At 45.1% G+C, this 12,576-nt stretch overlaps 1 long non-coding RNA gene across 1 annotated transcript; it reads left to right on the top strand.

Moving 5' to 3' along the window:
• The first annotated feature begins 230 nt into the window (after positions 1–230).
• Positions 231–10,667, top strand: LOC133212249 (uncharacterized). The gene is made up of 2 exons (XR_009725434.1): positions 231–4,204; positions 10,559–10,667. It is a non-coding gene; the product is annotated as an uncharacterized LOC133212249 (long non-coding RNA).
• Positions 10,668–12,576: the final 1,909 nt, after the last annotated feature.

Here is a 12,576-nt window from a genome sequence, read left to right as displayed (position 1 = left end):
GGTAGCCAACAGAGAGAAAGATTTGTTACTCCAAGTTACAGTGTTTCTCTAGGAACAGAAGATGGGTGACAACTAATGCAGGGAATAAAAGCTGTCACAGGACTCCCTCATCCTGATGCTCTCTGGTTTGTGATACCTGTGCATACCCTTGCCAGGAACGCACTGCTTTATCATCTCTTCCCTTGGGATGGCATTCCACTTGACCCTCTGTCTTGTCTTAACAACTCTGCTTTGTCTGTAAAGCCTTTTAGAAATCAGCGCCACAGATGGCATAACCTTGTCAACTTGTATTAAGTACTGTAGAAATGATGTTCTGTACATGAACACACTTATCTGCATTTCTACATACCTGTTTAATTGCCTAGCTGAAGTTTAGAGAGGGTTAACTGAGTAAGCAGATAGGAACCGCAGGGCCAGTAGTGAGGTCTTTGTTTTCATCGTGCAATTATCAGATATGGCATGTTTGCCATAAGGGCTGTGAAAAGTGTGATGTGAGATGTAAAGCTGTCCCACTGTGCTAATAATAAATTGGCTACAGTAATATTTATCAAAATGTCTGTCCTATGATGATTTTCTGTGTTGCTGCCGGCTTGAGCTTAATCCTGCCAATCAAGTTCTCCACCCCAGTGTTCCCGTAGTTCCCGCTGCTCTGACTGCACTGAATAATCTTCTCTCTGCATTGTTTTCATAAAAACAGTTGCAAAGCAATAGAAATAATTAGACAATGTTCTATATCATCCTCCGGCCTCCTTCTCTGATAAAATGATAGCTGCTGGCCCTGCAGATATTCAGGAATCCTTTCAACATTCCAACAGGACTGAGAGGTATTATTCTGTACCTGTAAAAATAAAGAACATCATAAAAAGTAAAGGCCAGAGTTTAAAACAAGAATTTGAAGTGCCTAGCCTTTGAAAACCCATGTGGAGATCTTCACTGAAGATGCTGCAGATTCATGCCAGGAGTTAAATCCAAATCTTCCCTAAGTGCCGGTGCAGTTCAGTCATGGCAAAAATGACTCTATAAACCTGTCTTTTTTCCCTTTTTTTAGTGTCCCTTTTAGGATTGTTCTGCAGTGTGCTTAACCGGGATCTGAAAGAGCAGTAGTGGGTAGAAACACTCGGCTCCGGGCACTTTGCAGTCACAGCGCAAAAGTGGTTGTATTTAAGTGTGCTTATTGTATTCATAAATTACTCTGTATTGTGTTTCATTGAATCATTGCCTGGTTTGAGTTGGAAGGGGCCTTAAAGATCATCTGATGTTTGATCAACCTGTGCGTCTTTCACTTGTGTTTAGAGCTTGTTTTCCAGGAGAGTGGATTTAGGGATATTTTGGAACAAACTGACGTGTTATTCCTCCTGCGTTTTAAACCACAGCTATGCGATGGCAACTTCCTGTGACAGCATTTTGTTATCCTAAGTGTTTCCCTCTCCACCACCACCCACCACTTATTACATGAAGATATCACTTCTGCTTTCAGGACCTGATAACACCTTGAATGTTAGGCTTTATTATGTTTCCAAAGATGTATTGCTGTATGTCTGCCAGTAAAACTTCTCAGCTCCACAGGAAGGTCTTTGTGTTTGAAATGCTCCGTTAGAATGTTTTTGGAGAACATCTGTTGTCACCCCATCAAGAATTGTTTCCTTTGCTCCTCAAGAGTATATTCAGTTCTGTTTGCTTACACAGCTATGTCTACTCAGTCTCCTTGCATCTCTTCTCCATGTTTTGGGGGTTTTATTTTTAGATTCATTAGGTGTTTAGTCCATTCCTGTTGCTTGCTCTGCAGTTTTGAAACCTGTTTCCTCCAGAAGAGGGTGTCTAAAACAATAAGATTGGGTGCTTAAGCACCCAGTTGGGGAAATGCCAGAGGCAAGATCATGCAAGTAACCATGCACTTTCATAGGACTGTCACTAACTGTGTGATTGCCTTTTATTTCACCCACACATCATCCAGTCTTTCAATCTCAGTGTTGTCTCATCCCAAACTACTTTCCCATTTGCATTATTATCAACGGTGACTGTATGGTTTCTTAAAGAAAAATGCATCATTTTAATTCATTTAGATCATGCTTTTTAACCAGCTACGATGTTCTGGGTTCAGCCTGCATCAGTCTGCAAAAGGGTGGAATGTAAGAGATTGTTGTTTGCATCTTCTGCTTGAATCTGAGGAGAAAAAATAGCTTAACTTTAGGCATCTGCTTAAGTGTTTTGCTAGACTGAAATTTGATCAAGACTCTTCCCACTTTCTCTCTGTCAATCCATCTGTGTTTCCCACAGAACCTTCTAATCTCTGAATTGTAAGAGGAAATCGCATTTTGCATGGAACCCTTAGTACTGAGCGTAAGAGGCTAATAATATTTGAAACAGCTCTATGACATCCTGTGTGTCCAAACTTCCTCTTTTCACTTCAGAGATGCTTTTTGTTGGCTTTTGTTCATCTCTCAGCTCTGCTCGTTCATTATCGGCCACCTTTGGACATCCTGCAGCAAGTTCCCAAGTACTTCTAGGGGGAGCTGGGCTCTTCAGTGCTGAATCAAGTATGTAGAAATGTCATGGCATCAGGTCAGGGAATCTTTTATATATATATGAAGCAAAGACACATTGGGGAGCACTAGATGTCAATAAAGGGAGGTTGTAGGCTTCGGTTTCTGCAGAGTTATGTCTGAAACTTAAACTACGTTGCCTCTTTGCCTTTTGCTTCCTGAAGGTGGAGCCAAACCCCCTATCAGATCTCCAAATCTTCTGAAGTTGTTCTTTATGGTACAGCAGAGACTTAGCACTCCGGTATTTTTCCTTGCACAACAGAGAAAACTGGAAAGTGGATGTGAGGATTCTGTCCGGCCAAGATACATTTTGCACTACGCTCACTCTCTAGATCTGAGACTGTAGCAAAGGAAACGAAAGGAAATACAAGAATACAAAGGGCAGTCTCAGTGCTGTTTGCACCGTGTGTAGTGAATATCTAGTTCCAAAAACTCCCAACAAAATAAAGTTTTTGAAAAATTCTGCTTGTCTTAATACAAATTCCATGCTTTTCCCAGTATTTCTGAGTCTTACTCTTTGTGCTTCATTATAATCTCAAACATACTCAGGCACTGATAATTCTCCATTATACATTTGAATGGCTGCTTTCAAGACTGCAGTGCTCTCTCTGAGAAGCACAGTTCCGAGGCTCTGCAGATGCATATGACACAGCAGAATTTTAGGCAGTATAAAAATTATAAAGATCAGTTTCCATTACTGTAATTACTATATAAATCCTATCTTTAAGAGGCTTAGAACAGGCCTGTTTAACCTTGGTTTGAGCTGAGGCTTGGTCCAAGTCTGATAAGTTGATCACCATTTTTTCTCTTTTTCTTTATCTCTTTTCTCTGCAGCATCATAACTTAGTGGGCAGTGGGGTGGGGAGAGAGAAGGGATCCAGCACATCCTCTGCACTCTGGCAGAGTGGTGTGTGTGTAATCAAGCAGTATACCTGTTCCCAACCAACAGCAAGCCTAAATGAGATGTGCATTTTGTTACATCTGAGAAGCACCGTTTCTCCCCTTGGAACCTGTGGTACTGCAGAGCAGGTGTGTGAGAGGGCTCGGAGGCAGCCCATCCATGGAGTGCAACTAGAAGCACCTGGGTAAACCATCAGATCCTAAACTCTTTGGAGGGCTGTAGAGGTAATTCCCATCATTTGCACCACCTCGATGAAAGCAAAGGTGTTGGCTTGCCCTGGTACTTCCCCTTTGTGTACCTGAGATGCCCAGAGCTGCCTCCAGCTGCCTTTTAGGTCAAAGCATTCAATGCTGAGAAAGAAGTTGGCAGCATAACATGCAGAGGTTGGTGTTACCCTGCTCCATTGCTGAAGCATGCCAGACTTAGCTGTAGGCCAGGAAGCAGCTTCAATATGAATACCCATTACTTGCTCAAAAGAAACCCTGCCACAGTGTTTTCCATGTCATGAACCTGGTCTGCGGTGGGTGCTTTGCCTCCTAGCCCTTCAGGACTGTAGGAATGAAGTTATTAATGTATACTGTTTCCTTTACACAGAGCCTTCTTCAAAGTTCCTTGGATTTACTGTAGGGAAAACATGGCGAGAACATGTAAGAGGAGATCCCAGCCTGCAAAGAACTGACTGAGTGTTCACCTTGATCCTGACGAGGCTGCCCACCATATGGATTGTGTTGGCAGAGGCAGAAGCCTGGGGAATGCAGAGGTGGGGGGTAATTTTTAGGTCTTTCATTCCACGGTCCCATTGATTCTAACCCTATTAAGAGGATGATGCATGCGACTTTTAAGTTATTTTGTTAACTAAGTGTAAGCAATGGATGTGTCATGCTAACAAACAGAATTGCTGGTGTGTCTAATACAGTATGTAAGTACAGTACAGTGAATGTAAAAGGTTGTGGTAATCCAAGAACGTTAAAAGGGAAATGTGTGCTGGGGGGAGGGGGGAGGAATACGTGGGGGTTGGGGAGAAAAACGACTTACTTGACATTCCCTGTCTTCCTCCCAGCTCCTTTGCTAAAGTAGGAACAGAATCGGAACAAAAAAATGTTTGTTTTACAGCTGTACCAAGTTACGGCGAGGACTCGTGCTCCCCCCTCCTCTCCCACTTGCATCAAGTACATCCTGTACTTTTGGCAACATGTTGACTGGATATTTAAAAGCTGTGAACTGTTCTGAAAGTTTCACATACTGGGTTATGGGCCATGTGTGTTTGATCAAAATTCAATTACTGCACTGTACCATGCTTGGAAACCTATCATCCCAAGTTATGAAGTATGACGAAATAGGCTAATCTAATTGGTTCAGTATGGGAGCAGTATCAACCAAGCTTGTTATGATAAATAGCTTCCTGTGTTAAAGGTTCTCTAGAGCTTAAGTATCTTGGCTCACCTCCCTCTACAAAATAAGAATAGTGTTCCCTGGGAACAGTTACATCACTGTCCCTCTCCTATATTCACAATTAAAGGTTTGTGGATTCTTTTTTTCATCTTGTTATTCCTTGACTAGATAATCCGCGGCCATTTACCCCATCCCGCACTTTTCCAGCTCTTTCCCTGTTCCTGAGGTTAGGTGTGGTGCTTACCATGAGTCTGCCTGTTCTGTTTCAGTGCTAGGTAAGTCAAGCTTGACCAGCATGCCAAAACCCACCCTGGGCCGGAGGCTGCGGTTTGTGTGCTGGTGTGTCAGTACACGTGACATGCCAGTTTGTATAAAGATCTGGACTTTTTGATGTTAAGTTAAACGTGGAAGCACTTTAATCTTTCTGAGCACTTAATAAAAGAACTTCTGTATGGTGAATTTCATACCTATGGATGCACTATTATCTTCTTGAAACCCAAGTTACAGTTCATCAGTAGCTAAAGGCAAATCCAGTGTGCGAGTGCTGGATTATGACTAGGGAAGGACTATGTTCTAAGCCTGGATTTGTAGTCACTAAATTTGTCACTAAGACAGTGAGCTGTCTCACATGAGATGATACTGGCTTCGTGATTTTATCTGGTCCATCTTTGGCAAGAAGTACTTAGCTCGGATTTTGATGTCACGGTTACAGACAGTGTCAAGGGAAAACAAAAACAACACGGAAAAGTGGCTCCTTATGCTCTGGCAATTCAGTTTTTGCCTTTCTTGAGCCACTCCCCCCCCTACGCCTCCTAACTCAGAAATCCCCTTCAGGCAAAAATAATTGCATGGTGATCATTTTACAGAGCTATACTGTATGCCTGATACTGCAAGGGCCTTGAGCGCTGCTGAAATTTCTCCCAAGAATAAAGTTATTCACTTACTTAAGCGCTGGTAGAATGAGTCCTTATGTAAGTGAGTCTTCGTATTAGCCCCAAGACCGCCTAATACCTGGATTAAGCGTGTATGGTGATTAATGCCTATTTACTATATCTGTTATCCCACTGCATTTTGCTCTTCAGCCTTGATTAAGCCCTTTGCTATACCATTTAAAATGTCCTGCTTAACCTTCTGCTTACAAATGTACACAGTGCTGAGGTCTGCATTTTTGACTAGAACAAGTTCTCCCATAAATAATAGCATTTAATTTTAAAGTACAACAGCTACAGTCACCACTTGATTAAATGACAAAGACCAGCAATAGCAAACTGGGGAACACAGAGTTTTTTCACAACAAATGTCTACATCCACATAAGAGGAAGAAATATACCTTCCTGCTGCTGATTAGCACATTCTGTGCAGGTCTTTATTTTAGATGGTTATAGGAAATTATTACCAACAGAGCCTAAACAGCGAATCTCTGTGCTTTCCCCAAATATCTTTTGAAGGAGATAAACTAGATTAATCTCTCTTTATAAAGTTCCCACAAGAAAGCTCCCAGACACAGTAGCTTTACCTTCAAAAATAGAATGTGACTGTAGGCACTTATGCTAATCTCTTTTTTGGCAAATCAGCTTTTTTTGTATTGAATCTTGCTTGATTGAATAGCACTGGAGCTGCCAGAGTAAATGCTATTATCAATGTACAGTAATTAAGGAAATAGTCCTTGTCACTCCAACAGTGTCCAGGCAGTGCCTTCTGTAATAAAGTTAAATGATAAAGAAATCTCTTCAAGGTGTAGACACCGGAGCAGGGGAGCTCTTGACGTGCAGTAAAATAACGCAGCGTAGGATTGCAGGTGATGGGGGAAAGTGTAAATGCGCACGGAATCGGTGCTGAATGCGTGTTCGACTCTGATGTCTGAATAGACGCTCGGCACTAAACCACGTAACTGTTTTAATTTGTCGTGTAATTTCCTGACTCAGGGCAGTTGAGCATCTCCCAGTCTCCACCCTTAAAAAATGCGTGCGAGGGAGAGGAGGGGGGAGACCCTTCCATCATTCACCAACTTCAAAGTCCTTTCCCCCCTTCAGGCAGCAGCCTGCACGAATGATAAACCTTGCTTTAAGATCAGCAGAGCCAGGCTCTGCCAAATCCATTTGGGGAGAGAATTGCAGTGAAAAGGACTTGTCATTCCTTCCCCCGCCCTTCCGTTTCACTTGAAACTTTACAGCCTGGAAGTACTTCGGTGGATGGCAATTGTTCCTGCAGCACCCAAAGACAGACATTCCCCAAGGAAAGAGAGGAAAACCTTTGGACATCATGCATGTTCCAACCTTATCGCATGCACCAAGAAGTGGAAAATGAAGTAAAGTTGGGCAATTCTGAGATGCCAGACGTGCCTCTTATGAAGCAGAGGACTCTGATCTGTGCTGCTGGAGTTTTCTCAGTGCTTCTCAGCTGCAGCCCCACGCAGAGTTCATTGCGCTAAACTGCTCTGGCCTAAGACATGCTGAGGTCTGCATTTGATAGCAAAGAGCTTTTGTCCAACGAAGGTACCTGCAGAAGATATGTTGTTTAATGGGCAATAAATAACAAGGGGAGGTATTTAATCAAGTGTGCCGGGAAATACTGCTTACTTAAAAATACACACATTTCAAAAGATACAGCTCGGGGAGAGAATGCTTAAAGGGGAAGGCAAAAGAGAACGTAGTGGGGCTGCTGCATTTCATCCTGCCACTTGTAAGACACACACAGAAGGATTCCAGCCCTTCCTTTGCTTTTCCCCGTCAGCCCATGTCTTATCTAAACTCTGTCTAATGATTGTCATATCTCATAAATCTGGCAGTTTTGCTTGGGCATACATTACCAGGGATTTTAACATTCCCTGCAACACTCCCTTTTAATGCATTGACATTCTGAAAGCTGGGCATCGCGACCTCTCCATTAAATCTTTGACACAATGAAGTGTCTTCTAAATAAAATAATTCAGAGAGATCGATCCAGTGAACTTCGGGGTGCACCTTTTCAATTATTTTTTTAAGATGGAGGTGTTTTGTGCATATTGAGAGCTGGATTTGTGGGGCTGGGAGGGAGGGGAGCCACGTCTTGAGTGTGGGCCCGAGCTCCACTCCAACAGGAGCTTATAGAGATGCTCAGAAGGGAGTGAACATGAGAGCTGTTCCCGTGCTTCCAGCATGACTCTGAACTTGGCTTTGGTGGATCTGGGCCTCTTTTGTGTTGTATGTAAACCATTAATGTTCTATGTATTGTTCCAAAGGATTTGGGGTTTATTTTTACATACCCCTAGCTTGACCTTCGGAACTGTCCACTTGAATGTGAGCAGAAGTGCTCTGGTCAGGACTCAAACACAAATGATATCCCAGGCAGTGGGTTTTTCAATTGAGGCACGCCAAATACCAAAGGCAGATGCTTTTTCATTCTGTAGCTCCTGGATACGTGGTCTACTTTTCAGTTTCAAGGACAAAGGAAACACTTCTCCAATTAGATGAGACATGAGATTGTGACATACGGGCTCGTTCCTGAAATGAAAAAATGCTGGAAAAAGATATTTGACCCAAAGTCAGTAAGTGCTGTTAAAATAATGACTGCTCCATAAATCCAGCCATACGTACAGCCTGTGTTCAGAGCTGTGCTCTTTTGCTCACTGAGAAGGGGGATAAAGCCCCGTGCAACTCACTTGCATCCAAATCGCATTTTGAAGGCCTTACTTTTGAAACAGGATATACAAAAGTGTAACCCAATTAAACTGTGAGGCAGACTTCTGCTATCTTCTCCCATCTGACATCTCTATCGAGTCAGCTCGGATGATATCAAACATGATTTGCTTGTCAGAACAGCTGAATTTCCCCCCCACGCTCAGCAAAGACAAGGGAATCTCTTGCTCCTCTTAGGAGGCTCATCGGAGCTGATTTTTTAATAGGGATGTGGCTTGCCCATGGTAATGAGGTTTTTGTCTACTGTTGGGAGTAAATGGTTAATGCTTTATACACATCACACCTGAATCTTGAGTGTCCTAGAAGCACACTTGAGTGTCTGCACGAGGAGCATCACGCGTCTTTGTCAGAAGCTGGATGAATCGGGGTCTGCATCATTTCTCTCCCTGTATCAGGCGATGGGGGCAATAGTTGGGCTTGTAAATAATTACAGCTCTTCTGTTTCCAGCCTCAGAGCTGAGATGTGTTTGCTGTAGCCTTAGGTTTACCAGGCAGCTGGAACTGTTGACTGATAATTGCTGCGAGTTTCTGATCCTCCAGAAGAGTGAAGAGCCTCCTCCGTCCTCCACCGACTGCTGGTACAGTTGGCTTTGCTGGGATTACTGAAATTGGTGTTATCGACACCGCACGGAGGGCTGGAGTCTCAGGTGCTGGGAATTCACGTTGCCTGTGTAATCACATCGGTTTACATCCTGAGCTGCTGTCTGTCCTTTTTCATAGAGTGTTGCTTAAAGCGGAATTGCAATCTCTCATCAAAACAGGGTGTGGGGCTGAGTGATGCTGGAACAAATGGAAGTGACTGGAAAAATTGCTCTTGTTCTCCCAGCCAGGCCCAGCTGCCATTTTGATTTCTCTCCACCTTGATGGCTGGCTCTGGACCTTTCCTGCCATACGCTACTGCAGAGTCATTAGTTATGTATGACACCTAATGAAGCCCCAAACCATGGCGTTCTCCAGGATGCCTGGACCCCTGGTGATTCTGGCCAAGCAGCAGCACTCCTTGAACCCTTCCCAGCCCCAGCTGCAGCACAGATCGAGCTGGAAGCTGCATCTGTGCCTGTTGGCGAGGTCCCAGCGAGGGGCAGCCGCAGCACGGCCGCACTGAGAGCACCAACGCCAATCCCCACCGGTGGGAACCCCCCGGCGACGTAGGGAATGGAGGGGGCAGCAGGAGGGAGCCCTGGACACCAAAGGGGATTGAAACCAGCACTGCCCATAGCAGCCCTGAGAGCTGAGATCAGTGGCAGGGCTTGACTTTAGGCTCTATTGCCTTAGGCTGGCTCAGCACACTTGCCGACGAGCTAAACCCTCATGTAATCACATTACTATTGCTCCCACTGCTTTTAAGAGAGCTTGTGCAGAGCTCTTTTACTTCTGCAGTTTGCACATCCATAAAAGCTATCCAGAACACAGTGAGGTGAGGAAGGAACGTCATGAATTTTCATCATATTGGTATTTCTGGCACAATTTACATCATGGCTGCGTCCCTGCTGAGGAGGAGCAATAAATACCCCCTGCAAGGCTCATATTGCGATGGATGGAAGAGGAAACAGTGACCCGAAGGGTGTCACATTCTGGAAACCCAACCTGGAAAGAAGGATCCACAATTAACAAGATGGGTAAGGGAGTCTCTGAGTCTTAGCAGAGCCCTTTGATTATCATAAAGAGAAAGTGGGTGACAAGCAGTTTTAAAGCATCCACATATTACCGATGTTTTCTCTGGTGATAGGAGGAATCCAAAGAGGTGCTGTTAGCATTCTGGACAGAGAGAGAGCGAATCTATAGCATGGCTCTCTGTAAATGCGTGGCTGCAGTAAACTTCTTTAGCACTTTGCAATTCACATCTGATCTCTGCTGACCTTTTTTTTTCCTCTCCTAATTAAACCTTTAGCTTGCAAATGAGCCATTTCCTACATCAAACCCGTGTATGGCAGAGGGGGAAATTCTACCCGGGATTTATGAGTCGCTGGTGACCTACCTGTCTATCACAACCTTCCCTAATTGATCTGTCTTTGAATTAAATTTGACCAATTACTTTCTCCTAGGTGAACAAAGATAAGACTACCCTTAAAAGCTGTTGTGATGGTGGAGAACAAAGGCGGGTGTACACAGTGGATGGAAGATAACAATCCATGTTGTGCACTTAAGGAGGAAGATGAAGGCCAACTGCCTCCAGCATCCAAACCCACTGATTATCTCATCCAGGTGTTTTCCCAGAGTGGTGTTTGTTTGCAGAAACTGGTTTTGAAGGGGTGTGAATGGGGTGACTTCGACTGCTGCTCTGGTGAGCTTTGTTCATGCTCTTGCCTGGTGTCATTCCTGCCCTGTTTTTGGAGCTGGATGACCAAACCAACCTCTTCCACGTTGCTCATGCCCCATGGTCCGCTTCCAGCACAGCAATGTGGCAGCCTTTAAAGTCCCTTTCCAGTGTTCCATCCAAGAGGAAATTCCCCAAATCATGAAGCAGCTGTGCCCACACTGGTCTTGTCCCATGATGAGAACTTGGGGAATGAAATATCTGAGATGGGTGTAAAAGCACGATGCTGAACTGCTGACCTCGAGAATTCAAGCACATTTCTGGCTGTGCTAATAGCTCTTCACATGTCCAGATACATCCCTTACCCTTCCCTGTAGCTGAACCATGGGACATTGGCTCGGGCAGCATCCTGTGGCAGTGAGAAAAGACCCTTGACTTGACCTGACAGCAGGAAGCCAGAGCTGCACCATCCAGCGTTGACACAAGGGGAGTTAAATCAGTGCTGCCCATTAAAAAATCATGAGTCTCACCTCAAAACCCTCTTTCAGAAGTGTATTTTATCTGATTTTCCTTCATCTCCTGGCTCCAGAGCATGCATTTTCAAACACTGCTTCCACAGCTGAAATAGTGAGAGATTTCCTTTCCCTTATTGGAAAGCCAGGAGGCTCCCATCCATGCAGGACTGCCTGTGCTGCTGCAGCTTCACAGATACCAAAACCACCCTCCACACCTTCAAAAGGATTCAAAAGTATTCCTTACAGATAAGAAGAACTCCCCCAAACCCCAGCTCTGGGGCTCTAAAGGAGAGGGAACCACAGCACAGTGACGTGGGAAGCATCCCAGCTAAGCAAATGCTAGGGAAATGGCTTTTCCTTCATCCAGGTGGGCTGTGGGTTGTGTACCAACTAGGTTGGTAAAAGCTGTATTTGCTAGAAAAAATGATTAAGATGTGTAACATGGATAACTTAAGGGAATACTGTAGTTCATAAGGGCTGTGGGGGTCCTGGCACCGATTGGGAAGGGCAGAGGCTGGCTCCAGCATGGGGTGCTGAGGGAAGAGGGGACCTTTATGAAGATTTATGCAGGGGATCTTTGAACTGTCACTGTTAGCCTTTTATAATGAGGAAAATCAAACCATTTCTCTGCATGGAGAAACTGAGGCTGCTTGGCACCCCTGGGGATAGGGCAATAACTGGATAAACGCCCTGTTGGGGTGTTTCTCAAGCCGCAAACCTCCCCTTTGAGGTCCCTTTGGTATCAGTGACCGGGCTGAGGGGTGCTTGTGCCTCACAGCCGAGTGCCTGGTGTTTCACAGGCTGCTCCTTGCACAGGGTGGCTCGGTTCAGGGGGTTAAAAGTCATTGACTGGGAATCAGTGTTAACAGAAAGGGTCCCATCTCCCCTCCGCGCTGCAGGAGAAGGAGCCGCAGCGCCCGGCCATGGCCAGCCCGGCCCTCATGGGATAGGAAAGCTTTGAGGGCAACCGGGCAGTGACAGCGCCGGGGGTGGATGTGCAAGCAGCGTTATCCCTGCGGCTGGCCTCGCACTGGGGTTGCGGAGCGCTGCCGCACCGGCACGCACTGCTCCGTGCATGGGGATGGCAGGGGGGGAAGTTTGCTGGGGCATGTGAGCAGACCTGGGAGATGGAGATTGCTGTGCGTCCATCGGCTGCTTCTGAATGGACTGGGAAGGGAGAGAGAGAAAGGGAGAAAGGGAGAAAGGGAGAAAAGGAGAAAGGGAGAAAGGGAGGGAAGGAAGGAAGGAAGGAAGGAAGGAAGGAAGGAAGGAAGGAAGGAAGGAAGGAAGG

The sequence above is a fragment of the Neopsephotus bourkii genome, unplaced genomic scaffold, assembly GCF_033783945.1.
Source record: "Neopsephotus bourkii isolate Nb327-2 ecotype Australia unplaced genomic scaffold, CSIRO-AGI_Nbou_v1 NB_673, whole genome shotgun sequence".
Lineage (NCBI taxonomy): Eukaryota > Metazoa > Chordata > Aves > Psittaciformes > Psittacidae > Neopsephotus > Neopsephotus bourkii.
This window is presented reverse-complemented; position numbering and strand designations above follow the sequence as displayed.